General features: G+C 48.5%; 1 protein-coding gene across 3 annotated transcripts in view; it reads right to left on the bottom strand.

Moving 5' to 3' along the window:
- LARGE1 (LARGE xylosyl- and glucuronyltransferase 1) overlaps nt 1-24047 on the bottom strand; it is a 525183-nt gene that overhangs the window by 477728 nt on the left and 23408 nt on the right. The window contains exon 1 of one of the 3 annotated variants that reach the window (XM_055328306.1): nt 4306-4429. The exons of the other annotated variants lie outside the window; for them this stretch is intronic. The gene's annotated coding sequence lies outside the window, so the exon portion shown is untranslated. Of the gene's footprint in view, nt 1-4305; nt 4430-24047 lie in introns of those variants that run through there. 3 annotated transcript variants of the gene reach the window in all.

Here is a 24047-nt window from a genome sequence, read left to right as displayed (position 1 = left end):
TCAGTAGGACCTGGTTTACATTCTGTCTAGCACATCAAGATGGGGAGGCAATGAGAGATGTGGTCTAAGCCGCTCGTGCTGACACCATCCGGGTCAGCATGCCAACCTGTGCCTCGCCCACCTCCTTACCACTCTCAAGGGGAAGGTGAACTGGATCCGTGCAATCTCTTGCACATGACCTTCCCTGTTTTTACCACAATCGTGTTGCTTTTCATCTTGATGAAAAGAACACAAGGTATCTGGAAATGCAGCACAAGAATTCACATCAGGGACTTCTTCCATCTGCCTAAGCCTTACTTCCAAACCGTTACAACGGACGTTTGTTCATTATAGGTCTGATGTCTGAGGGTCGGCTGTGTTTGATATTCTACAATGATTTCTGCCAGGAGTTGAGCTGGCTGGGTGGACGGGGCTGACGCAGGGAAGCAATATCCCCTACGTGGCCTAAAATGATGTCTGTCCATTTCTGCCCTCACCCCATCATAGGAAACACCCAGCACCCCAAGCAGGGCCTCTTGCCTGTCATGCTCCCCAGCACGTCCCTCATGGAATGACAAGTGATTTCCATTCCCATGCATGGGGATTCTTCCCATTTAAGGGGGCTCTGTATACTCTATTAAATATTCTCATTCACTCAGTGCCCTTTTCCAGGCTGCCCCAGCCCTGGTGTGGCCAACCGGAGACCACGTCATGTCTAATTCCACTCGTTTCACGTTTTCTGCAGGTCCACCCCATGGCAGGCTCAGCACACGGACATGACAGTGACCACAGCTGACCTCGAGGGGCGAAAAAACAAACAGAGGCTGGCAGGGTATGCAGACTAACCTTAAAACAAAACTGGCTGCCAGAAGTGCTTTAGCAGAATTAAAGAAGGCAGTAGAATTCAGGGCAGCTAGAGGCTGATTCCAAAAGTGGAGTAAGGGTCTTGGCATGGGCTGAAAATGAGCAGAATTTCAACAAGGAGCATAAGACAGGGAGGTGAAAGAGATCCCTTGGTTCTAAAGACTAATTTCTGATACTTCTGCATCTCTCAAAGGCCCTCTCTCCAGACCCATTCTCTCCTTGGAGCCAGTCCCTCTGTGACCCCTGAGACTTCTGGAGCACCCTCCCATTTTTGGTCGGTCAACTGGCTACTCTGAGCTTGTTCTGACCCTTTCAGGCCTGCTTACCTTCCCCATTCTCTGGGCCCTGACCCAAGACAGCACTCTCCGAGTTGGCATTAAGCATGGCAAGGCTAAAATTAGGACTGTTTCCATAGATATCTAGACTTCTCTGTAGCAAATCTGTTCGGCTCCCAAGTGGAGAGAAAAAAAAAATCCCATTCTATCTGCAAAAGGAACCGGGGATCTGGAAAATCCAAGCTGGCTAATGTCTGGACATGCCTCTGAGTCTTCCTGACCCCACAGGAAGGGAAGAGGAGCCTTCCCTGGTCTGTGCAGTGGTACACACTGGGCTTTGTCTTCAGTGGGCTACCAGGTACCCACCACAAAGGAAGGGTGGCAAGCCTGGGAAACACCGTGTGTCTGGGCCACCAACAAACTCAGCCTCACTTCATCGTGACAGGGTCCCCTCCGGGAAGTGGTCCTACTTCCTCCCACCTCGGAGACACTGGCTGGCCCTGTAAGATGGGCCACACCATTCACAGATAATACACAGGAAACCTCATATTTTAACTAACACAGTTAAAACATGAGATTCAAAGATGTTCAAAGAACCTCCCATGGCCACCCAGCAAAGGGCTGTTGTGTTGATGACGACAGAGTAACAATAATGACAGGCACAACTAAAGCTTGCTGGCACTGTTTTATTCTAGGTTCTACGTCCAGCACTTCTCTGGATTCTCATTCCATCCTTGTTATGGGTTGAATGTGTACTCCTAAAAAAAGATATGCTCAAGTCTAACCCCCAGCAACTCAGAATGTAACCTTATTTGGAAACAGTCACTGTTGATATAATTAAGTTAAGATGAGGTCATAATGGAATAGGGTGGGTCCTTGAGGCCAGTATGACTGGTGTCCTTGTAAGAGGACTATGTGAAGACAAATGGAAAAAACATCATATGATACAGAGGACAAGAGCGAGGCGTCTACAAGCCAAGACCACCAAGGTCTGCGGGCAATCACGAGAAGCCAGGAGGAGGAAGGAAGGATCATCCAATGGATTTCAGAGGGAGTGTGGCCCTGCTGATACACCTTGACTTAGGAATTCCAGCTTCCAGAGGTCTCTTCTTTTGAGCTGCCCTGTGTGTGGCATTTTGTTACGGCAGCCACAGGAAACCCATACATTTCTCAGCACAATTCCATGAAGACTTAGGTACTAACAGTCAAGATTTACACATGACAGTACGGAAGCTTAACTAATAGCAACGAATACTGGGAACAAATACCAACCAGGTACTAAGTGCTTTACATATATTAACTTGTGTAGTCCCCACAAAGACCGTAACCCACAACAACCCCATGAAGTCATCCCATTTTAAAGAAGAAAGGGAGGCATAGAAAGGTTAAGCAATTTGCCTGAGGTCACACAGCTCATAAGTGGTGGGGTGAGGATTCAAATTCAGACCCAGAAATCTGGGCTCTTTACCCACTATAACCCCCTGAAGCCAGAAGAGGGTGTCTAACCAGGACATGAACTTAGGTGGTCCAGCTTCAAAGCCCACATCCTTGGCATCTATCTCAATTTTGTTATTCCACCTGCCAAACAGAATGCTCTGCACTTAGGGGCCTTCAAAGTGCTCATTTGATGACATAAACAAATGAATTAAATGAGCAGTGGCTTACATACATCCCATTAATTCAAATTAAATTCAAATTAGTTCATTTTAGCAGTTAAAACTGACCCAGGTCCATATGGGCAACAGAAAACAGGAAAGAAGCAATTAGGGTACCTCCAGGACTAAGCGGGCAGAGTGAACTAAAGCTCCTCACTTGCCAAGCTTTTACACACGAAGTCGTTTCCATAAACGTTTACTGGGCACCTACTATGTGCTAGCACGGTGTCAGGTAAGGGGAATACAAAAGTCACAGCTCCAGCCCAGCAAGGACACGGCGGTGGTCAAACGGCCATAAATCCTGGCAAGCGTCAAGAGGGAAGTCAGAGCACAGGTGCCACTGGAGGACAGGGCAGAGGTTCCTAAATCTGCCCGAGTGCACAGCACCGGCTCTGGGACAGGTGACATCTGAACCAAATCTTCAGTTTCAGCGTACTGCTTGTTTCAAGGCCCACCCAAACAGCTTGCCTCCCTGCGCAAACATACCTCTTCCTTTCCTCTTCCCTCCCCTTTTTCTCTCTCTGCAACTTTTCCCAGGAACAGATTTTTCTCACTGCATGAGCCACCCTGGTGCACATTTAGCGACGTTCAATTTCCACAATCCCAGAGGAGGGAAGAGAGTGGATTGTTTACTTTCGGAAAAAAAAGTTTTGGGAAGGGAGTCAGAGCCCTGCGAACCTAAAGTTAACAGACAACCAGTGATGGCTGCCAGTGTTAATTCAGCTAAACTACCCCTCACGCGTTCACAGAGAACAGGCTACTGTATTCTTTATCAATGGATGTGGAAACTAGGAAAAGGGGAGAGAGAGGGAGAGAGCCAGGGGCGGGGGGCGTCCTGGGAGCCAAGGAAAAAGAATCTACAACAGAGATGTGTCCTGTCACCAAACTTTTGGCCACTCACCCACTGCAGGGTCTCTCCACACCGCAAGCTGGCAGGTCATCATGCAGCGTGTGGCTTGGCAGAAAGAATGAAGGTTCAGACTCGCCCCTTTATAAAGGGCAAACAGTGGCTCTCAGGTCAAGTGCCCTTCCAGTGGCTTAGTCAATAGCACCTAATACTGGTAACGAATACCAACATGGCACTAAATGCCTTACACACATGAACCTGTGGGATCCCGCGAAGACCCTAACCCCAGCACAACCCCACGAAGCTGTCCCATTTCAAAGAGGAAGGTGAGGCGTGGAGTCAACACAGGGTCAATGCCACCCATGACCGTCAGGAACACCGTCCTCACTGCCAAAGAACGTGCCATGGCGCCCAGGCACACAGCTAGCAGCTACGCTAGTCCTTTGGCGTGGCCATCGCCGCCACCAGGGCTGCGTATGAGCCCGGGACGAGCCATTTACGTCTCTGGACCTGAACTCCCACGTCCGAGGAGCAAGTTTTCCCGGGCTGCCAGGACCGGGCACCGGGCGAGGCGGGCCGGCTCACGCTGGCCCGAAGGCAGAGCCACGGGGGGGCACGGAACTGACCTCGCCGGGCAGACCAACACTAAACTCGGATCGCGCCGCCAGGAAGCGTGCCCACTCACCTCTGCCCTGGAAGACAGGGGCCGCCTGCGACGGCTCGGCTCCCCGGGGCCCGCAGAAGCTGGCAGGATCTCCCCCGCGCCGGCGCCCGCCTCGCTCCCGGAACGGCTCGCCTCTGGGTTTGGGTTTATTATTTCTGCACCGCCACAAAAAGCCCTTGCTGGGATCGGCGTGAGTCTGTCTTTTTTTAACCCCCCTGGCATGAGCGGCACACGGCAGAGGCACGCCTCGATTAGCTCAAGCTGTTTCTGGACTCATGAGACACACCGTGTTTATCTGTGTAGCCTCTTCTGAAGGGTGTGGGGTGCTGCCCGCCTGCTCCCGCCCTGCACGGAGGCCCGGGTACACCCCCCACACCTCACCCCCAGGGCGGTGGGGGCGGGGCAGCCCTCCTCAGAAACTCTGCAGCAGGTGGCGACCCACAGGGCCCAGCCCAAGAGCAGACTCCGGCCCTATGGCCACCCGCACCCCACCTGTACTCTACTCAGGATCCCTTCTCTTTCTGGGCCCCTCTCCACCCTCCCATGCCTGCGGCCCCCTGCCAGCACCTCACATCCCTGCACCTGGTCCGTCCGCTCCCCACCAGGCCCAGATCTGCCTCCCACCCTAGGCTTGCCCTGCCCTTCTCAAGCCATAAAAATCCAAATACTCACCGATTTCACTTCCCTCCTCCTGAGCCTCTCTCAGAGCTGGTACCAAGTGTCCACTGAAGACAACTCCATTCACCAGAGAGGATGTTTCCTTGATTCCAATGTCTCTGCTGTAGCTTCCAGTCAGGGCACCCCTACTGCATTTTTCTCTCTCCCTCTCCCTCCCTCCTGCCTCCCCTCTGCTCCTGGTTTTCTGCCTCCGCTCAGGGAACTTCAGTGAGAAAACGGTTCCTTCTTTCCCAGACTGCCCAGTGCTTTCCCGTGTCTGTCAAACCTGGCTAGAGCTGGTACAGATCCTGAGGACGAGTCCTACGAGGGACTGAAGGCCAGAAGGGTCCAGCCAGCCAGAGTGATGCCCCGCACAGGCACAGATGGGACGGCGGGCCCTCACTGCTAAGACCCCACTGCCACTGTCTTCACACACCAAGGCATCCCTGTCTCACAAGCACATCTCACCCGCAGGGCTCTAGTCTCACCGGACCTCAGAGCTCTTCCACAAAGGTCTTAAGACACAACCCACACACTAAGGCAACGGAAACGTAGCAGCTGAAATGGGGTGATTCACTCAACAGACATTAGTTATGGGGGGGGGGGATTGTGAAATATATTTAATTTTTCAGGGATTAAATAACCCCATTAGCTGGACAGCCTGCAGTGGGCTGCTCTGGGTTCACATTCCACCTTGGCAGCTTGCAGTTCCTCAGTTTCTCTGTCAGTAAACTAGGAATACTAAGCTATCTAGCACACCAGACTGCCCAGAGACTAGAACTAACTCTATGCACATCTTCATCATCCCCATCATCATCACCACATGGAAGTTCATTGAGCCTTTAGCAGGTCAGGCAGTAATCTAAGTGCTTTACATGAATCAATTCATTAACACAACAACTTTGACAGGTACAGACCATTGAGATCTCCATTTGACTGATGGACAGAAAGGTCAAGTAACTCCCCCAAGGTCACACAGCTAAGTAGAGGATACAGAATTCAGCCCCAGACAGCCTGGCTCCAGAGCTATGCCATTCAATCTCAGACGTTAGGCCCAGTAGCCAGCAAAGAGTAAACCATTCGGCAACTCACTCTCTAGGATTATTATAATAATGTTGGCTTTATTTTTATAAGAACTATTGCCTCAGAGGGATGATTTTATTTTGCCTTTTTGAATTAAATTTTAGTCCGAGGGGCACCGAGCCTAGCGTAATGGCTTCTATTTCTGCCTGCTATCCACTCCCATCAGAGTGGAGAGAAAGCCAGGCCGAGGGGACTGCCTGCTTGAAGTTTTATGGGTCAAGCTGCATTCTCTGGGCCAAACAGGCTGGGGGGGTATCTCCATTCCAGAACTGTTGGCAAATCTCTCTGTGGCCAGGGCCAACTGCAGAATGACAGCTACCACCTGTCCCTCTTGCTGGAGAACGGTGGGGGTAGAGGGCAGTGCCACAGAGAGAGCAATGCTCCCCAGCCTGAAATACGTGTGCCCACTTCCAACCATCTAAGGGGCCTCCAGGCCAGGCAGGGGCTGCCCTCCCCAGCCTGCCACTCCAGCTTCCTCCCCAAAGCAGCCTTCACCATGCTCCCAGGAGACCAGTGTACCCGGTGGCACAGAGCCCTTGGACTTAGGTGGGAGTGAGCCATTTGACTTTGTTTAATTAAACGCTTCCCCCAACAGAGCCTGAGCATGCTTGTCAGCAATAAGCAGGCATGGGAAGCACGGGGCAATGAGGAACTCCTCTGCCCCACATTCTGAAGCGCCCTGCCACCCCACCCAGAATGGACTCTGCCAGCCAAGGCACTCTGGAAGGTGTGGCCTCTGGGATAAATCCAGCATCCCAGGCTCTGAGCCGGGACGGCTGGTCTCTCCTCTGCAGCATCACAGCAGGCACCCCAGATATTGCTCAGTCCAGAAATCTCAACCAGAACATCCCAACCTTGGGATCTTAGACAAAATGTCATAGAAGGAAACCTATGGATATGGGATGGTCAAGAACACAAGCTTTGGAGCACTACAGGTCTGAGTCGCTGATCTATGCTCAACCATGAGACCTAGATGACCTCTGTGAGCCTCAGTGTCTCATCCATGCAATAGACACAAGAACCAGGTTAGAACTCCAACCCTGGAGAAGATCAGAGTTGCAAGACAGAAACAAACTGACCCTGCACATCTCTGGTCATCAGGATTTCTCAAAAGCATGGACACACGAAGGTAGTCCATGAAGTCAGACATTAGGAGAGCAGACACTCTAGGCAGGGGGGTCTTTGGGGTACTGGTAATGTCCTATTTCTCGATCTGGGAACTGGTTATACAGGGGGACTCCCCTTGTAAAAAGTATATCAAGCTAAATACTTTGTTTTCTGAACTTTGCTGCTTATAGAATATGTTATATTCTATATATAAGTTTGGGCATGAGATGCATAAACTGGCCTTTGTCCTCAGCTCGAAGTGAGAACTCTAGATATGAACAGGCTGGTCATCTTTCCACATGAGCCCTCTTCACCCAGGGCTGTATTTATGAGGCCATCCCATATGTCATGGCACAGCTGCCCCTGCAAGCTCTTGGTGGGCTCGACGATCATCATACCCGGTGATGCCAACGCATCCCCACTGACTTCCACAGATATTTACCACGCAGCTGCTATGCACCAGGCTTGGGTCTAGTGTGAGCAAAATGTAGAAAGCCCCTTCTTTGAACAGGCTTATCTTGGGGGGCTTAGGGAAGAAAGGAAGGAGCAGCATTTACTGAAGCCCTGTTGTGTATAGTAACGGTGCTCGGGGCAGCACACTTGACATGTGGTGTAAACTTAACACTCTTGCAAAGTTCAGGCTCATCCAGATGATCCTCGGGGCCTTCCTGCCCCTAAACCTCTGGTGTAAACTACTCAGTCCAAAGAGAAGCCCAAAGTCTTCTGTAAGATTGAGTTCCTCCAAGATTTTTTTTTTTTTTGAGAGAGAAGGGGATAGAGCAGGGGGAGGGGGGGATTTTACACAATCCCTGAGGCCAACACAGGGCTCGATCTCCCAACCCTGAGGTCATGACCTGAGCTGCAATCAAGAGTCAGACACTTAACCTACTGAGCCACCCAGACGCTCCCTCCAAGATTTTTTTTTAAATAACTAGCACAAGCAGGGCTCCAGAGACAGCTCATCTGAGTTCAAACCTCAGCTGTGTGACTCTGGGTAGGTTTCTTAAGTTCTCTGTGTCAATTCTCCCATTCTCAAAATAGGAGAAATGATTAGGGTCCCGTGAGGATTGAATGAGAGGAGCCAGTGAGATGCTTAGAACAGTGCTTGACACAGAGCTGCTACTGCTGTGATGTGCGTGCTTTCTGCACACTCCTGGTGCACTGCCTTTCTCTGTGTCCTTCCGTGAAACTTATCCCAGTCCTCATTTTCCACAAAAATCCTATCACACAAAGCATCCACTGTGGTCTCCACTGCTCATTTATCTTCTAGTCCCTCTCCGGGAGGGGAAGCACAGAGAGAAAGAGAGAGATGCAGAGAGAGACACAGATGGAGAGAGGGAGGAAGAGCCACTGCATTGTGGCTCTGGCTCCTCCCAGGACTCCGCGGCCAGAGCCCTGAGCCACACTAGCCCTGGGCAGGTCTGAACCCAGCCCCGCTCTAACTGAAAGCCAGGCACCAGGTTTCACAGAGTTAGTGTGAAATAAAGAAGGTAACATTGCACAATAACTTGCATTTGCACTTCGGTTATACTGACCTAAATACGACTAATTACTACAATTTGTTTCACCTATTTCTTTTTACCTTTTAATTTTTTATTATCGTGGCTACCAGAAAGCTTTAAATCACATATGTGGTTTCTATTTCTTTTTTTTTTTTTAAGAATTTTATTTATTCATGAGAGACACAGAGAGAGGCAGAGACATAGGCAGAGGAAGAAGATGAGGGACTCGATCCCAGGACCCCGGGACCATGATGTGAGCCGAAGGCAGACACAACCACTGAGCCACCCAGGTGCCCCTGTGGTCTCTATTTCTACTGGACGATACTACTGTAGCCTATTAAGGTCTTTCCCCACAACAAGGCAGTTCCCTCCTTCAAAGGCGTTTTCATCCTAGTTCTTGAGATCAAAGTTTCACTCAATATGTAAATACAAGTTAGACAAAATGCCACAGGTGCAGAAACTCCACCCAGGAGGGAGGACATGAGACTGCCTGAGGTCACGCGCTTGACAAGCGATGGGGCCAGAACCAGGTCCCAGATCCAACCAGATGCTGAGCCGAGCTTGTCGCCACCTCATTTATGTCTCCAAGGCTGTGCCACGCCATCACCTCCAGGTGAGAAGGAAAATGTAATAGGCAATCCCTTGCCACCCAGGGTCATCAACAGGTGGCCAGGTTTTATAGGGTAAGATGGTTTGGTACCTCAAGGGGAGACAAGGCTCCAATAAGGTGTCAGTTAATGTCTGCAGAGGTAAAATCAGGACGTGTGATATTCTGACCCAGCAGGCCCTATGTGACATTTCCAGTCTCCGGTCCTGCTTCCACTGGGCACATCCACGGAACTGGGCATATCTCGGGGCTCACTGCTGCAGGAGGGCTCACCACGGGCCAAGCATGCTGTGTCTTGCATGAAGTAGAGAAGAATCTTCCCAAGACCCCTTGAGACGTGTAGTCTTTATGCCCAATTGACAGATGAGGAAACTGACGCATGCAAAGGCTCGGTGATGTGCCAAGTCCCCCAGCTAGCCAGCAGCAGAGCTCAAATTCAAACCAGGCCCTGCTCATCGACTACAAATCCACCATTCATTTTATGCCTCCGAGCCCTTGCTCCTGTAGTCCCTTGTGTGAAAACACCCTTTTAACCCACTATTCTGTAAAGTCAATACTGCTCTCTCTTTTCATAAAACCAGCCACTCCTTCCCTTGATCCCCATGAACTTTAAACACCCTCAATCTTGTACTTCCTACAAAGTGTTAGAAGTCATTCTTATCACCAGTCTGAAGCTCCTCACAGGAGAAGTTACGCTTTATCCACAAATGTTTCTTCAGTTCCTAGCACAGAATCAGGCACATAGGAATTACTCAATAAATATCTGTTGACTGAAAGAAATCACCAACCAAGCAACCCATCTTGACACCGTATTTTGCTCAGCATACTTTTTCCAACCAGCTTCCTTTTTCTGCATTCCGATGTTCCTCCCCATGGGTGGCTTCTCCACCAATCTGTTTGCATGGAGAGAAGCCAAATGCATCGCTTTCAATTGTAGCTTGGTAACACCAATTGTCACCTCTCCGCTTTTATTAATTGCTGGGTTAATCAAGCACTCCAAATTGTGCCCACCCACGCTAACATGAAAGCATCTCTGGATGACCAAGGAAATAGGTTTAAGCTGAAGCAAAAGACAGACTCTCAGAGCCTTTTCCACCCTGCACGGCTGCCATATTTCTCAGGCTCTGTGGGTCCAAGTCACATCAGATGGAAGAACAATAGTCTTGACCAAAATCTCAGCCATCCAAGGCTTTTTCACAGCAGGTAGGTATCAGAGTGACCTCTGATGCACGTTCTCATTTGAGCGCCCTCATGACGCTGTGACATTGCTGGTGTTAAGCCAAGCTTTCAGGTAAGGACAATGAGGCTCGGCTGAGACATAGACCACAGACTTGCCCAGGAGCACAGAATGCGCATCACTGCATGAGGCCAACCTACGCCCTGTCATCCAAGACCCGAGGACCACACTCCTGCCTCCTCCTTGTGCCCAGCCCACTCTCCCCGACCTCCCTGCCTCGCTCTGATGGCTTCATGAAAGCAGGGGCTGTCCCACGTGATTCAAGTTTTCTTTGCTCCGGGTGCGCTCCTCCCATCCCTCCCAGATGTAAAAGGTGAGGATGTTTTCATCCAAACCTTCAGCTAAATCTTGCTTTCAAATTCTAGAACAGGTTTCCATACTGACATTTTCATTCCCTCTACTTCTCTTGCTTGAGACACAGGTGTTGACGGAGGCACGCTCCTCTCCTGAACAGGTGCCCATCTCTGCTCCGTTTTGTGAGCAGTAAACACAGGAGCAGGGGAGAACGAACAAAGAAGAGATTTACTGTAGGTGTTTGTGTACTTTTTAGGCTTCTGATGGCAAAGAATCATGTCACCCTTCCAAACTATCCCCTTCTACTTTATAAAAAGCAGCTCTGTGTGTGTGTGTGTGTGTGTGTGTGTGCACGTGCACACGTGCTCAATAAAGATGCCACACAGGCCATGAGGCCAACCCGCGGTGACGCTCCCTAACAGGCTTCCATATGGAGAGTCTAACATTCCAGATGCCTTGCCATGTACCAGGTTTCCAAAAGCAAAGTTACGAGCACCCCTGGGGCCAAGAAAGGAGTCCTGCGCACACGACATGCTGCCCACTTCCTCTCCGGCTTGGCGAGCAAACCACGCGAAGCCTGCAGTGGGCCCGGGAGCCCCTAGGGGTCATTGCGCTAGGTCGCCGGGCGAGGTCACCTCCTGCTCCCAGGGCGGGCAGGTGGAGAACTGGAGGGGAAGGCTGATCTAAGCCTCTCCGCCTAGGGAGGAACCTAGGAAATGGAAGGTAGAAAATTTTAATCAAGTTTCCCAAACAGAGGTAATAAACTGACCTCTTTCAAAGGGGAGGGGGAGGCTGGTTCAAAAGCTCAGGTCCTATTTTATGAAAATATGTGTCAACTGCAAAAGATCACAGCAAAGATTCATGGCTATTTTTGTTTGTTTGTTTAGTTTACCCTCAAAATATAAACCCCTTGCTTAAAAAGTTTGGTTGAATTAGCAGGTCCCTCTTCCAGGACATACAGAATAAAGACCCGTGGATCTCATTTCGACAAAGACCCACCTGCGAGTCTGTTTCACCAAGGCTGAGCCTTAAGGGTTAGGGAAACGGTTACAAGGAGCCTCACCTGTGTATGAACAGGTTGACAATGACACGTGGGACTTATGCTCCAGGACAGGAGGCTGAGCTGCAAAACTCCCCAAGGCAGCAACAACCAGGAGCAACACAGGACAGGGAAGAAAAGTGTCCCAGACACAGGCCCAGAGTGGGTGCTAAGACCCTTCCCACTCCAGCAAAACTGCCTCCATTCTTCCACACGCCTTGTCCTTCTGCTTGATGAAAAAGGCCAGTGAACCAGGGCCAAGGAAATCCGTTTAATGCCATCTAACTTGTGTCCAGAATTTGCAGAGCGGCTACCACTTCACCCCCCACACAGCAGTCAGAAGGGGACCAGGAGACAGGGAAGTAGGAAACACTGTTAAACCTTGGGGAAAGATTGAAATTTCAGCCAGGATGAAATTCAGCCAGGAAAGCAAAGGCTATCTCATCAGGAAAAATGGAACAGCAATGCTAACCTTTGTCATAGAAAAGAACTAATGATGATAAACAATGCATGTGGCAAATAAAAGTTCCGTACATCCACGGAGCAGTGAAATGCCCTTAATGACCTCGCTACAGCACTTCCAGTAAACTCCTGAGATTGCATCTTGCAACAACAGGTACATATGCCCTCCTTCCTTTCAAAACTAGTCCCAATTTTTGTTTTCTTCTGTCGTTCTATTTTCTATCCTGGGATTACCTTGAACTGGAGCCTAAAATGACAGGGATTTCAACAGACCGATGGAGGCCTCTTTCAATTTATTGCTCCATACTCTCAATTTTCCTCACGATGGACCACAACTCACCCTGCCTCTCCACAAATCCAGGGAAGCCATGAGACATGACACCCAGCTGGATGAGTTACGTGCACAGTGGGAAGACTTGTCACTGTGCACCAGCTTCGGAATCAGTAAGACACGAAGGTTGGGTGAGAACATCCCTACCAACCTGCTGGGACACCAACCCCAGAAGAGATCATGCAGCAAAAGTTGCCAGAAGCCTGTTTCAGCCTCAGTCAGCATCTAAGCCCCTTCCCTTGTGACATGACAGAAGATAGCACACAGCCTCCAACGCCAGCTATGAGGAGGGCGGGCAGTGCCCCCTGGCCCAAGTCACGGTCACCTCCTCCCTGAATTAAAGCAAGCCCCTCCCAGAGGGTCTCCCTGCTTCCATCTTTGCTCCCTATGGATGATCCTCAACAGAGGAGGGTCCTACGTGATGCAGAGAAAGGGGTGGCCTGCGCCCACCACCTGAACAAGCCTCTGGTCGAACAGTTTGAGACCTTCTGCCTGGACCCTTCCCTTGTCACCAAGCAAGCCAACATCACGCACCTCCCACCAGGATTCCAACCTATCCCCTGCAAGCCTCTGTTCTTTGACTTGACCCTCAACATGTGGCTTTCCCACCCCTTGAGGACAAGCTGGAGCAGAAGACCAAGACTGGCTTCGCTGGATACATCAAGGACATCTATGGATTCAGGAGCTAACCAGGCTCCACTTGGAGGCAGGGGTAGATTCTCATTCTTCATCTGTGAGAAAATCTCAGCAGCCTCCATGATATTAAATCCAGGTCTGCATCAGCTCAGGGAAAGAATGCAACATCCTGTGTCCCTGTATCCCTAAAAGAAAAAAAGGTTCCCTCCCCCCTTCTATGCATGGACCTCCTGTGGTCTCTCAACTCAAAAATGGCCTCAGAGCCCTTGCACTTGCTCTCCACTCTTTCTCCCAATATCTCCATGACTCATTTCTTTACCTCTTCAGATGTTCATTCAAATCACCTGTAAGAACCCCCACTTGAGCAACTTAAACTTGCAAACTCTCCCCCCAACCCTCCCTCTCCCATCTACAATGTCTTTTACTTCTCTGGGACTTTTGTCACCACAGAAGGCTTGATATATTTTACTTGTGTTGGTCTGTCTCCCTCAATGGGATGTAAGGTTCCTGAGGACACTCAGTTGTCTGAGAGCCCACTGCACTTCATAGCCGTGCCATACGTGGCAGTACTCAGTAAATATTTGGATGATGAATGAAAAAATGATTAGGCTGTAAACACCTCAGCACACCACCCCTCTCACTGTGGGCCCGGGCCAAGTGCAGAGCAGAAGCTTCTAGCAGGGCAGGAAGGCAGCTCCCCTGCTGGGTCTCGGCCAACATCGACTTCCTCCACTTACTACCATTTACTAGTCACTGCTGAGCTCTTCGACCAGGCTGCTGGGAAAACCTCCCTTCAAAGCACTTGTGTATTTGCGAACACCGTGGTCTTGGGTCATCGTCTGCGGAACCTCTTTCCTCTGATGGCATTAAAGAGTGTACTCTTCACACATAGCAATGGCTTGGGGTGAGTCAGCCCAGGAGAGGCTGCCCACTTATCAAACCCCACATCTATTCTGAGGCCCTAACACGGCACCAGCACAAGCAACGCATGTGACATGAGAAGGCATGTGCCACATCCAAGCGACTGTGAGTTTGGCTGGAATGTCACAACTAAGCAAGGAATCAATCGGTGGGAGACCGGGCCAGGCCAGATGGGGGAGGCCCTGCAAGGCCAGATGCCACCGTCGTGCAGGGCTGCCAGATTCTTGAGGTCACTGCTTCCACCACTGAGGGCTGGCAACCCAGCCTTTCATCTGCCTGCGCAGGAAAGGGAGGCCTCCCCTCTCCTGCAAATCACACACGTGGGGACTCCGAGGCGCAATGACAGGAGCATCTCTAGGCTCCTGTTCTCTGAAGCTACCAAGAACACATGCATTTGGGAGGCTTTCTACCGGAAACAAACAAACAAAAAACACAATTTTTTACAGAAAAGGCCAGCTAAGAACCTCGGGAAATAGAAATAACTGATAAGTATATGAGCACTGAATTAGGCAGCTTGCAAATGATGACACCTCTCATCCTAATGTTCTGATTAAACATTAGCATCCCCAATCTTATCCACAAAGAAACTGAGGCTCGGATGGTAAGAAGTAATCCACTCCAGCCAGAACGTGACTGAGCTTGCTTTCAAACCTAGTTTGTATGGCACAAGGGTGTGGGTCTCACTTGCAACACTGCCTGTCATGAAGTCAAGTGGATCTATCCCTTTCTTGGTTGCTTAAAATATAATGAAGGTGCTACTGGGTCACCCTATCACCAGCTGGTGACCCTCAGCAGCAGGGGAAGCAGGGGAAACTCCAGACTTAAATCCAGAAGCACCCCTTCCTTTAGATGGCCAAATGACACATGGAGGTAAACAGAACCTCAAAGTCCCAAGACCCAAGTTCAAATCAATCCCTCTAAGCCTCAGTCTGTTTACCTGCAGAACAGGAATGTTTATCTCATATCCACCTCCCATGGCTGCAGTAAGGACCTCATAATATTTATTGACAGAGCAATAAAAGGCTTGTTTGTGTGCTCTACGACCTGTAAAAGGCGGTTAGAACAAAGTTATAATTATGATGAAATCCAGTAACACCCATTAAGAAGTTGAATATTAGGCATAAACAGCTCAGCTACCCTCCAGAGGTACGCGTGGGTTCACCGGAGCTACAATTTCCTACTCACTTCCCACTCAAGCCTGAGTCTCTCCAAACTCCATAAAGGACAAAATGCCCTTCTACTGCCCTTCTACTGAGCAGGAGACACTCAATCCAGAGAGGGTGCTCTTACATTACAAACTTCCCCCAGTCAGCATCCCAGGTAAGCAGCCAAGGTGAGCTGCAGGCAGGTAAGCAGCCAAGGTGAACTGCAGGCCACCAAGTCCCTCTTCTTGGACCCCCCAGACATGGACCCAGGGCAGCCCTGTTCCCTGGTGTCAGCAGGTACACATGCATCCAATATGATCCTATGTCCCCTCTTCCTCCACCTCCACCTAGAGTATGGCCATTCTCGCTTAGGCAATCCATCTAACACAATGTTCCCCCAAACTGAGTTACCAGGGGCCACTTGTATGGCAAAGAAGTTGGCAAGGAACCCTTGTTTTGGCTTAGTTTTTATTCCAGTGTTATTTCAGCATTAAAATGTTAAATATTAATTTTTTAATGATTTAAATACCTATTTATAGAGTGTTAAGTGCCAGGCACTGTCCTGAGTACTACAGATATAGTAACAAATACCCCAAGGCCCTCAGGAAGCTTCCATTCCAGCAATTCACCCAAGAAAGAAATGAACCAAAACATCCCACCAAAACTGTAAAAACCAACTTGAGAAAACTGTCTCAAAGCTCTTTTAAAAACACAGAGGGTTGGGGCACCTGGGGGCTCAGTTGGTTGAGTGTCTGACTCTTGATTTTGGCTCAGATCATGATTTCAGATCGTGAGATCAAGCCCCACATGGAGCTCTGTGTTCAGCGCAGGGTCTGATTGAGATTCTCTCTCTCCCTCTTCCTTCTGCCACTTGCAAGCATGCACTCTCTCTCTAAATAGATAAATAAAAAATTACACACAGAGAAGGCAAGTTTTGGCTTGAATGAGCCAGTGTGAGAGAATGAGGATTGGTAAGTAAATTGAGGTTGGGGAGTTCCAAGGCAGTGGTGGTGGATGACAGCGGATTGCCAGGTAGAGAGCAGAGGGCCGGGGGCCACACACCCAGGATCTGTGGCTCTAACACAACTTTGAAGGCAGTAAATTCACAAAGTACCTGGTCGTTGGGCTTTTTTTTAAGTCCAGTATCAGTGTAAGTTTACATTAACTCAACGTGACAGTCAATGCTGAACCTAAACCAGCACTCTCCCAAGGGAGGAAGGTTTGCTCAGCTCAGGTGGATCAGATTCTTCTGAGGTTAGTGCCTCAAGCCTTGTGCCTTCTTGATGCTGGAAACACTGTCGAATGGCCCAGAGGCCTCCTTCACAGTAAGCATCCCCATCCTTCCTTCCTGAGCTTCACTCAGTTGAACAGGAATCACTTGGTGCCAAATCAACAGCTCATTGGTGCAAGTCTGATTATAGGTAGTCATGCAGATGACCCCGAAGATGCTTACATTAATTTGAGATGACATCAAAATGTCAATTTATGAAATTTTAAGTGGGAAAAAAAATTTAAAAAAATTTTAAATATTCTCCAGGAGAACACCTGCAAACCCCATGGAGGAACACTTGGAGAAACAAAGTACCTAGTGAGTTACCCTCTTCCCTTCCATGTGTCAAAAATCTCCATACCCTCAAGGAAAATCCCTCCCCATTGTAATTTCAACTCTCTCTCCACTTTGCTTCCATTCTCAGATGTGGTGTGTGTATTGTGGATAAATGCAGTAATGATGTCTGGGATGGATGGACCGTACTTCTATCACACACAGGGGTGAGAAAGGGGTTAACATTCACGGAGGTCCTCCTACCTAAAGAGCACCTCCAAATACGTCCTTACACCCAGTCAGTTTCATAAAATACCTTACCCATTTCAGAGATAAGCCAGGAGTGTTTTTAGTAGCTTACTTAAAGTCAATTAACACACTTAGTCAAGCTCCGGATTTAATCAAGGCCTGCAGGATCCTAGGGCTTGGGCTCAGTGCAGCCCCTTACCTCATTCCCCCAAAGAAAACCCACTCGTTGAATTGTAAATGACAAGTACCTCCAGAATTCTTACCCAGGGCCCTTCAGAAGCATCAAGGTTTTCCTTTTAATTACATGAGCTTGTCCTCAAGCCTCTTCATTCAATATAAATGAAAAACATTCTGATTCAATTGTATCGCCTTCCCGTTTTAATCCTGAGATTTGCAAGTGCAGCCGTCTAACAACTTTGTGGCAAAGGTCCCAGAGTTTAACTCCCTCCAGGGCCAGGTGGACTTTTGTGCCTAGACCAGCATTCCTTAGCACCATCTAGGACATCTTTTTCAGTGGGAGAAAAGAAAATATCGTTTGGAGTCCATCCATTCATAAGTTTGAGCTGGAATAATACATATTTGGAAACTATGCAAAATAGTTTCCTTAAATAAACTTTTTTTCCCCTCTCGGTCGCCTTGGAAGTTCTAACAGTGGCAAAAGTCAAAGAGGGCCTCTGTTCAATCAACTCATGTCAATAGCGCTTACTGAGAATATCTGACCTGGGAAGGTGGGCTCTGAGTCTGCTATTTTCTGGGGGGCCCACAGGCACTCACCAGCAGGGAAGAAAGGAGACCCCGCCAGTGCTCACCAAAGTACCCACATAAAATGCCAGCGTAACATATACAGGCTCAAGCTGCTCGTTTCACTGTAAGCGGATGGGATCATTTGAACTAGGTCTAAAATGGTGAGTGGTCTTGAGTGATCAGAAAACAGGGAAGAGAAGTGAACAGAATTCAATTCACCCATTTGATTTTTTTTATTATTATTATTCATGAGAGACACAGAGAGAGAGAGAGGCAGAGACACGGGCAGAGGGAGAAGCAGGTTCCATGCAAGAAGCCTGACATGGGACTCAATCCTGGGTCCCCAAGGTCACACCCTGGGCTGCAGGTGGCACTAAACGGCTGTGCCACCGCCACCGGGGCTTCCCTCATTTGATATTTAAAGAGTGCTCACAAGGACACCTGGGTAGCTCAGTGGCTGAGCATCTGCTTTTGGCTCAGGGTGTAATCCCGGGGTCCTGGGATCGAGTCCCACATGGGGCTCCCCGCGAGGAGCCTGCTTCTCCCTCTGCCTATGTCTCTGCCTCTCTCTGTGTCTCTCATGAATAAATAAAATCTTTAAAAAATAAAAATAAAACAAATAAAGAGTGCTCACAAAGTGGGAAAGGTCCTAAGCTCTGTGCCAAAAATACAGGAAAATAGGGTACCTGCCCCTCGTGGAGCACACCACCCCACGGGATAAACAATGATAAACACGTAGGCAAAACCAAATGACCAGAGATGTCAGCACTGAAAGGGAGGCCCCCCCAAGTGTCTGCCATATGTAAATTGGGGCCTGCCAAGCCTTCCCAGCCTGGCAGACACACTGGTTCCTCAGGCCTGGCAAAGAACATTGGTGGTCAGGTCTGCAAAGAGAAGGGGATGGAAAACTGAAGATCTGTGGGTACCTGCTAAGTTTTAAGAACACAGTATAGGGCAGCCCTGGTGGCACAGCAGTTTGGCGCCGCCTGCAGCCTGGGGTGTGATCCTGGAGACACGGGATCAAGTCCCACATCAGGCTCCCTGCATGGAGCCTGCTTCTCCCTCTCCCTGTGTCTCTGCCCCTCTCTCTCTGTCTATGGATAAATAAATAAAAATCTTAAAAAAAAAAAAAAACACAGTACAGCTGAAGGGTTAGGAGTATAACTTTGTGGGGGGATGGTTCAAATCCTCCTTCTCCCCTCAACAGCCCTGCAGCTATGAACAGCTATGAACAAACTTCATTTGTAAGGTAGGGATCATCATCCTGTTTATACCATCTTAGGGTTTTCTGTGAGGATTCAAAATGCCGGATGAATCCATTCACACAGAGGTTAAAAAGAATGCCTGGTGTGTAGCTGATACTAAAAAAAAAGAAAAAAAGAAAAGAAAAGAAAAGGAAAGGAAAGGAAAGGAAAGGAAAGGAAAGGAAAGGAAAAGAAAAAGAAGAAAAAGAAAAAGAAAATCCAAGCTTTTTTTGTTGTCTTTTAATTAACCTGTATAACTCCAGGATGTGGATTTTATCTCTATTTCACAGATGAAGAAACAGAGGCTCAGAAAGCTATTAAGGAATGTCACCAAATTCACACAGGTAAATGCTGGGGCCAGGATTCAGATATGGGTCGAGTTGAGGGTCATCAGTAAATAGTTTCAAAATCTGAGAGTCATTGGGTGCAAGTCTGTCAAGGTTTGAACTAGCATGTGCTATTCCAAATTTATTCAATATCTGCAGAATTCCTTGCTTTATTCAAGAGAATCATTATCTGATAAACCAGCCTGACCAGGCAACAATCCCTCAAATTTTTAAGACAAAATGGGTCCTGGTGCTTTTTGTTGTGCTGCCTCAGTTTCCCTAAAGTGACAAGCATCAGGAAAGCTGGAAACAAAAAGGTTATGAGATGAAGAGACTCAAGTTTTCACAGCTGTGTTGGTCACAAGAGCTTAGAAGGTTCATCGCCAGCACCTCCCTCACTCAACAAACATTTATAACCAAGCACCTGCCATGTCCCAGAAGCTGCACTGGGCACCGAAGGATGTGTGTACAGCTTCTGTAAACGCATGGCTCCTCTGCAGGTGAGCCCCTTGCTTCTCCCTTGTTGAATTCAGACTCATCTGAGACTCATCTCAGAGTTCATCACTTCCAGAAGGTGCTACCTTTCCTTTCTGTGCTCTCCCAAATACCTGTAAATATTTCCAGGATCTCTACCACTGACCTGGCCTCATTGTTTTATAAGAATCAATCCCAGAAACCTGTTTCCTTACCAACTACCATTTCCATACAGACACTTCATTCTGAAAAGATTTATTCCTTTTTTTCCCCTTTAACAGATGCCATCTGAGTACCTACTGTGTGCAAAACATCATTCTATGTGCTAGTCATACAAAAATGAATGTATGGAGAGGATGTCCATCTCATGGGAGAGACAAGTTACAGGGAGGAGAATGTTCCTGCATGGCTTAGCAAGTTACCTACCCTCTCTGGCTTGATTAATTTACCTAGAAAATGGAATTAACATTAGTAGCTATCACTGCCTCTGCAGGTGGTGATGAGGCTTACATGAGCTCATCCCTATAAAGTGCTGAGCAGTCACCTCCCTGGCACTCAGTAGGTATGCCAAATACATGCTGGGCAGTTCTTTGTGACAAGCATTATAAATATTGGCTGTCATCAAAGGGAGATCATGCTCTCTGACACCAATATGACTTTAAGTCTTGAGTCTTCTCTGGTCCAGTGAGAGCAAAGTCATAAGATATTTAATGGGAAATTGGCATCAATGCAATTAGCTGTGATGAGAAATCAATTCTGAAACATCACATATTCTAAACTCAGAAACCCAGTCAATGGTCCTCTATTCTGAACTTTGATTACATTGTCAAAGAACACTTTTTCAAAGACCAACCCTTTCTCGATGGTCTTTTGGTGGTTAGGGCTTCCCTAGTAACTCACCCAGTAGACTCTCCTTCCTTGAACTACCTTTACTGAGTCCTTTCGTGGGGCACGCAAGCCCCTTCTTTGCCCTGTGGGAGCTACTGATCTTGTCCTGGCCTCACCACCACCGTCCCCAAACTCCAAACTTGAAGATCCATGTCCGAGTCATATTAATATCCCTCTATCAGCCACCTGTCACATCATAAGGCTGTATAACAAACCATCCCAAAAAGCAGTGTCTTGAGACAGCCATCATTTATCTTCACTCGAGCATCTGCAGGTCAGCTGGGACCCAGTAGATCTAGGGTGGGCTTGGCTTCTCACTGCAGGCTCCTGGGTCAGGTGGGAAGCTCTGCTCCAAGTGCCTCTCATCCTGCTTCTCCTCAGAAGAGCAGGCTACCAGGGAATGCCATTCTCGTGGCAAAGGCAGAGTTGGAAAGAAAAGCGGAAACATGCCCAGTCTTATAAGGCCTGGGGTCAGAACTCACATACCATCACTTCTGTATCATCCCTTCAGGTCAGAGTAAGTCACACAGTTGAGTCCAAACTCAAAAGTTGCAGAAATACACCATAATCTTTATGTAGGAATTCCAAGAATTCAGAAAGGTATGAAGAATTGAAACCATTAATGCAAAGGGCACATCACATCCACCACCCAGGCACCTTCCTACATGAAAAAAATCATCTTCGGGCACTGAGTGAATGAATGAATGAATAAGTGAATGAATGAAACCTGAGTAGCTTTTGGAGCCTTGTGAAGACACATGACAATTTACCGGCAGCCACTCTGAGTCCTCAGCCTGATATGACAGCAACACTCTCATTAAATATTAGTCTGTTCCAGGTCCCTAGGCTCCCCTATACTTTAGCTCAAGAGGCAAAATTTCAAAACCTTGTATGTACACATTGTTATTTTTTTCATGGATCTCAGATTATGAAATAAATCGATATATCCATCACACATGAGAGCCCAGGTGCACACACACATCACACCCTCTCACTAGAAGAAGAAAAACGTGACAGTGTTTTGCATACATGAGATGAGGGAGGGGAAGTGGAGGAGAAGGTGAGGAGGTGACTTTGAATCAAACCTACGGTGGTTAATTTTCATTTAACTACCTACCAGAGACTAGAGGCTCTGCAGAAGCACATTAAAGTCCGTGAACTTATGAAATGATGCATTATTGAAGCCACAGCAGGGGAAAGGGCTCGGTTTAGAAGACATAAAAGACTAAAGCCTACAGAACTGTCATTTTCCATTACAAGGTAACTTAAAAAAAAATACATTTTAATTAAGAAAGAAGACACCAGCTCCAAGAGGGTAGGTAAAAGAAAATTAACCCATAGCTCTCCATTCCTCCTGCCCTATGAAAGCCTGTAGTTTCCTCCCAGAGTTCAACCAAGGGGGGAAAAAGTCTTAGATGAGTCCATTTCCCCCTCTGGGTCCCAATGATACAAGCTACAAGCCACCGTTTGTTCCTGCATTCAGCAAATACTTATCAAGAGCCTTTTGCATGCAAGACATAAGGGAGAGAAATGCCTGCCGCCGTCAGCTTACATTCAAGTACATCACACAGTGTATTAACAACAGTGACGCCACACGTAAGAAAAAACAGAGCGGGGTACAGAAAGCAGTGAGGTGTTGTTGACACTAAGTTACAAATACAGGGCAAAAATCACCAAGGGTGTCACTTACGCAACAGACCTCAGGCTCTCTGGGCTTCAACTCTCAAAAACTTTTTTTTTTAAAGTTTTTATTTATTTATTCATGAGAGACACATAGAGAGAGGCAGAGACACAGGCAGAGGGAGAAGCAGGCTCCCTGCAGGGAGCCCGATGTGGGACTCAATACCAGGACCCCAGGATTACACTCTGGGCCAAAGGCAGACGCTCAACTGATGAACCAGCCAGGCACCCTCAAAAGCCTTTTGAAGCAATCGCCAGCTGAAGCTGTCTGTACACAGCACCCACAATGGGTAACTCATCATGCCACTCGCTCCAGCAGATCAAACCTCAGGTCCTATCCACAAAATGACTACAATCTTACTACCGCTCATCAAAAGGCACACCAGCTACAGGGGGAAATGGCACAGCCCAGCTTTAACCACTCATTCTAGGCAAGAACAAGAAGCAGTCCATGCAGGCACAGAAGCTGACTTCATAAGGCCTTTGGGGTGTGGATCCCAACCTTTCTGTCCCCTTCACCGTGCTTTGAGTAGGAATGAGTTGATGGCACTAATGATGCAGTATGGTGCTAAGACCCATGGAATCCACAACAAACTATGAACCTGCCTCACTGGGTTCTCAAACTGGGCTCCTAGAAGCCAATCCCGTGAGCCTGGACTCCACAAGGCCAAGGTCATAAACAGAGTCTGTCACTAAATGGGGAGGGGCGAGTGTGGTGGTGTTTGGGATATGCCCCCACCCTTAGCTTCTGTCCACTTGACCTCCTGCTACATGGAGGCCCTCCATGTGCTAATCTCCTGGGGAGTTTTAGATGCCCCCATGCCCAAGTGGCACCCCGAACCAGTTGAATCAAAATTTCTGGAGGTGGGGCCCAGGCATCAGTAGATGTTATCTAACTTACAGCCCAGATGATTGTAACTTACAGCCAAGGCTGGGAACCACGTTGGACTCCTCATTCTGCCCACCAGGGCTGCCAAGCCCAACTGGAACCTCCACGCCTGACCACCTGGTCTCCCTCCCTATCTGAGCTTGAGGGTTCAGCTGTGCCCTCTACCCCACATTGTCCCACTGCGGTCCACCAGGAAGAAATTATCAGGAACCTCCAGGTGGCCTGTGTGCAGCAACCCTATTTTCCAAGCAAAACTGGGACAAAGGACCTGGCAGGAATACCTCCGGTCCTCTTCCGAGGCAGTGAGCCCAGACGAGTGAGAGGACAGAGGACAGTTTCGGAGTTCTAATCCTGGTTTGGCCACACATGCTCTCCATGTGACCTTGGACAGGAAAATAAACCCCACTGCATCTCAGCGTGCTTCTGTGTAAATCAGGCATCATGACGGCCACCTCCCCGGGGCTGATGGGAAGACACACAAGGGGAATCATCAATCAAGGGTCTGACATACAGCAGGTGCTCAAAAAACAGCAGTGGCTCTTACTAATTTACTGCAAGGGAGCCAGTCCAAAAAGAGTTGAGATGCCAAAGCAGAGTCTCTGGGACAGTTTCATGGTTTATGGGGGACAATGAATGGGAGCAGAATATTTGAAATCAGAGCCACCCTAGAAAATCTGATTACCTGCATTTTGTATAATGAGCACA

This window comes from Nyctereutes procyonoides, unplaced genomic scaffold, assembly GCF_905146905.1.
Source record: "Nyctereutes procyonoides isolate TBG_1078 unplaced genomic scaffold, NYPRO_anot_genome, whole genome shotgun sequence".
In the NCBI taxonomy this organism is placed as follows: Eukaryota; Metazoa; Chordata; class Mammalia; order Carnivora; family Canidae; genus Nyctereutes; species Nyctereutes procyonoides.
Note: the sequence above shows the minus strand (reverse complement) of the source record. Positions and strands in the feature narration are given on the sequence as shown.